We start from the raw sequence: 4970 nt of genomic DNA, 5'->3' as shown, positions 1-4970 counted from the left end.
GTCATGATCTCACAGGTGGTGAGCTTGAGCCTCATGTCGGGCTGTGCTGACAGCATGGAGCCTGCTTGGGATTCTCTCTCCCTCTCTCTGCCCATTCCCCACTCATGCTTGCGTGTGTGCTCTCTCTCTCCTCTCTCTCAAAATAAATAAACTTTTACAAAGATCAAATAAAATTTTTAAAGTTAATATTATTATATCTGGGTAATACATGCATAGGTGTTGATTACACTATTGTCTGAATCTTTCTCTAGTTTTGAGATACTATGACATCTCAAATGATATAAAAATGGTATAAAATACACATAAAATATATGTATTTCTAATGAGATGTACGTATTTATATATTATACAACTATTAACATATTATAAGTGTTCATACAACTTTACATATAAAATACTTATAAAAATACTTTCAGTACAAAAGATATATAAAGTATACAACGTATTCAATAAATATATACCATTCAAAAAGAAAATTACAGTGCTTGCTTCAGTGGGACATATACTAAAACTGAAATGATACAGAGCAGATTAGTATGGCCCCCTGTGGCAAGGATGACGTACAAATTCATGAAGCGTTCCATATTTTTTGGTACACATCGCGATGAGCACTGAGTAATGTATAGAATTGTTGAATTACTATATTATGCCCCTGAAACTAATATAACACTATGTTAATTACACTGGAATTAAAAAAAAATTAAATGTGGGGCGCCTGGGTGGCTCAGTCGGTTGAGCGGCCGACTTCGGCTCAGGTCACGATCTCGAGGTCTGTGAGTTCGAGCCCCACATCAGGCTCTGTGCTGACAGCTCAGAGCCTGGAGCCTGTTTCAGACTCTGTGTCTCCCTCTCTCTGACCCTCCCCCGTTCATGCTCTGTCTCTCTCTGTCTCAAAAATAAATAAACATTAAAAAAAATTTTTTTTAAAAAGAAAAAAAATTAAATGAGAAAGAAAATCACAGAATATAGTACATAATACAGGTTACAATCAAATGAGAAACAGCAGGAAACACCCCCAAAGTGATACAGTAGCATCCTGGTAGATGTTATACCTTTCCTTGTTATTGCCTGTCCTTCCACCAATAGCTAATAATATACGCAGTATCCTATATATACGTGGCGAGGGCAGAGCCTCAAACTTTCCAAATCAATGGTGCACTCACAGAAAGTTCACACGGGTGAATGAGGCAGGGTAATGCTGAGCACAGCAGCGGACACATTAACAAATAAGACCCGACATTCATCTTGTGCTTCTAGGCACCAGCCTGTTCTGAGGGCTTTATGGTCCATTCACTTCTTACGTAGCTCCATGAGTTAGGTATTATGACTGTGCCCATTTCTCAGATGAGGAAAGTGCATCACAAACAACGCAAGCGACGTGCCAGATCACAAGCGAGGAAGCACCCAGGCAGCATCTGAACCAGGCCCTCTGGCTCCAAAGTCTGCATTCCAAACTAAAGAGCTCATTCGGCGGCAAAAGCAAACATCTCAGTATTGCCCAATGCGAAAGCTTCCGCCTAAAACACACTCGGGTATACTCACTTTCATTGGTGTTTTCAAACTACCTTATGCAAGTTAAAAATTGAATATAGGGGCTGGGGCACCTGGATGGCTCAGACGGTTAAGCATCCGACTTTGGCTCAGGTCATGATCTCACAGTTTGTGAGTTCGAGCCCCGCGTCCGGCTCTATGCTGACAGCTCAGAGCCTGGAGCCTGCTTGGGATTCTGTGTCCCCTCCTCTCTCTGCCCCTCCCCTCAGGCTCTGTCTCTGTCTCTCAATAATAAATAAACGTTAAAAAATTAAAAAAATAAATATAGGGGGCACCTGGCTGTCTCAGTTGGAAGAGCTGGCGACTCCTGATCTCAGAATTAAGTTCCATCCCCACCCTGGGTGTAGACATTCCTTAAAAATAAAATCTTAAAAAAAATACATATGCACGTACACACACACACACACAGCATGGCATGTTTTCAGTCTCCCTTAAGCAACAGCATAGAACAGAAAAATACTACAACTCATGGCGGGAATCTTCGATATGGGGAGGTAAACCCCGAGACCTTCTTGAACCCCACCCTCAAGAACAGCAACTAGCACGGAGCAACCCCCCCCCCCCCCCCCCCAGACACACACACACACCCTGGGCAAAGACTAATATAGAGCACAGGAGTGTGCCTCGTCTTGAACACGGCTGGCCAAGCCCCAGAAGGGCAGGGCTGTGGCGCACTGGGCCTCCGTAAGCGGATGACCCTGGCAGACAGAGGCCAGCCCCGCGTGGCCCGGGGATGCGCAGGTGCTCACCGGGCGCTGGGCTTGCTCCCTCCCCACCGCAGGCCGCGGTCCTCCAAGTTCAATTCCAGCCTCTGAGTCGCAGCAGCCAGGCGCGGTGCGGCGACTCACAGGGCCCTTCGGAACCGCTCGGGTGTGGGGAAACCTTAGGGCCCGGGAGGGGGTGGGGGCGGAGAGGTCACGACCCCTCCGTGACCTCCGTGAACTCCGCTGACCCGCCCCCGCCCGGCACTGGAGGCTCCCGGCCCCGCCCCGTCGGGGGTGCGGTGTGCGCGCTCCTGCCGTTCCGTTCCGCCTCTGCAGACATGTTCAAGGTCGCAGGCATGAGTGAGCCCGCGGGGTGCAGGCCCTCTGGACGGTGGGCGCCGCCGGGCCCCTTGGGAGGCCTCTGTAAACTTTAAGATGCTGGAGGGCAGGGCGGCGCTGACATCTCCTGGTCTCTGGCCCAAGAGGAGCCTTGTCTGCAGGTTCCCCTGCGGCGCATCCGGAGTGACTCCTCTGGGGCAGGAGGAGCCCCTGCCTCACACCTCGCCCTCCCCCCCCCCACTCCCCCAGGGCGCGACCGGTTTCCCACCTGTCCCCCTCCTGCTGTGGGAACCAACATGGGGTTAGGCCAGGTGGAGCAGAGGCCCCGAGGGAGCAAGCGCGGCGGGCACAGAGCTCTGGGACACCAGGACCGCCGCTGCTCCCCCTGCCTGAGAAGATGCTCTTGTCGCTGTTTAGTCCTCTTGTGTCATCTTCTCTATCCTTTTCTACACTCTCCTCCCTTCCAAGTGCCTCCTGGCCCTGTGCTTCAACTTTGATTCTTCCCCACCTATATTCTCTGTGTCCTCTCTGCCATGCCAAACCCAAAGAATCTGACCGGACCGGTCTCTCACTCCCCAGCGCAGAGCATCCTTCTTGGCGGGACCCCTCCAGACAGGTGGTCCAGGAGGCTGCTGGCCTCTCTCCTGACTTAGCCACTTCTGGGTTTGTATCAATTTAGGAAGTTACTTAACCTCCCTGTGCCTCAGTTTCCGTGGATGTAAAAGGATTATCACAGCATGTTTTGTCAAGAAAATGATCCGTGGGGAGGTATTTAGAAGTGTGTTCAGGGGGCATGGGCTGCTGTGTCTTATGCCCGAACGAGGTTGTCCAGGCCTGTCCCAGTTCACACTGATTGCTCCAGCATTGTATTGATAAAGCCCCTTTCCCTCTCACTATTGGCCTCATTTTGAGCGTAATGTATTTGGACAACTTACCTATATCCGTCCTATACTTACTTTTGGGTCAGACATTAACCTCTCATCTAAGTTGAGAGGGCTGGGTGTCATGGTCCCATGGCCCAAAACCTGGCTGGCTGTGACCTAGGAACCCTGCCAGCTATTTCGTGGATAAGGACCATGTAAATATAATGGATTCTCAACATGTCACAGACTCCCTTCTGTGACACCCATGGGTAGAACAAAGCACTAATACCAATCCTCAAAGAACAAGCATTTTCTATAGAGAAGAAACAAAACTGCATTTATCCCATAGGACATACCCTTCCGGACCTTTTATTTTTTTAACCCCCTTAAACTTTTGTGTTAATACCAAAAAGAGGGGGCCTCAGTTCCTCTTGGTTGAGCTAAAAAATCATAAACCGTGCCTGGATTGTCTTCCTTTCTGATAGATTAGCTCTGGCCCTTCCTAAGGGAAAGCCAGGTCCAGATGACCTTTCTGCTAGCCCTGGGCTTCTCCCGGCCACGCATGGGAGAAATCAAATGCAGAGGAGAAAATGTAACTCAACAGTGTCTCCGTGCAGAATGCTGAGAGGGGCTCCAAACTGCTCCTCAACTGTTAAAGGCTTCAGGATTCCAAATGGCCAGATCTGTGCAAGGCAGTCTTGTTTGGTACTTAGCTTGCCATGGTCCTTTGGGTCAGAGGAAGTTTCCAGAGAAAGATCAACAAAGTCAGTGCCTTCGTGCCGAGGTTCAAGACACTGGAGTGAAAACAACCGTCTGCACTTCTTTATTGAACTGGGGAAAGTGGCAGAAGGAGAAAGTGGCAGCTACATTTGTTGTCTAGAATTTATTAAGCTGGCGAACACACATATGGCCTTGAAGTTAATTTTTTTTCTTATGACTGACACATGCTATAATGATATCCTACATTTACTAGAACACAAGGGCAATGTTCACACACACCAGGAATGGATTTCACATACCAGACAAATTTCTAAGTTTTGGGAGGCTGGTGGGTGGGAATAGGGAAATACTGGGAGCTAAAAGAGCTGCTCAAATAATTGAAATGGGGGTGTTTGTATGCATCTGGAAAGAAGTATGGAAAACACTATGCATTATTTATTTTTTAAATGATGTATTTTTTATTGTGTCAGCTAGAAAATTTTTCTTCGTACGGCAGATGAAACAACAAACACTACAACAGAAATGATCCTTCACAGAGTCAAAGATGTAAGGAACAGAGAAATGTGATTATGGCGTCGAGCTTTCAAATTCTCGCTTCAAGATTGCGCTCCGCGCTACATTTGCATGATCTAAGTTCAGGTGATGAGAAGGCGAATAAGGAGAATTGGGAAAACTGACTTTTGTCCATTTGTTTTGTGACTTCAAGATGCATCCCTCCTCTGTTAATTCTCTAGGCCTTGAAGAACGCAAACTAATCATATCCTTTAGGGGGAAATTGAAGGGGATGACAGAA

General features: G+C 47.8%; 1 non-coding gene across 1 annotated transcript; it reads left to right on the top strand.

Moving 5' to 3' along the window:
* The first annotated feature begins 481 nt into the window (after positions 1–481).
* Positions 482–590, top strand: LOC112869796 (U6 spliceosomal RNA). The gene has a single exon (XR_003224442.2). It is a non-coding gene; the product is annotated as a U6 spliceosomal RNA (small nuclear RNA).
* The last annotated feature ends 4380 nt before the right edge of the window (positions 591–4970 follow it).

Source organism: Puma concolor, chromosome A3 (genome assembly GCF_028749965.1).
Source record: "Puma concolor isolate L17-30 chromosome A3, mPumCon1.1.hap2, whole genome shotgun sequence".
Lineage (NCBI taxonomy): Eukaryota > Metazoa > Chordata > Mammalia > Carnivora > Felidae > Puma > Puma concolor.
This window is presented reverse-complemented; position numbering and strand designations above follow the sequence as displayed.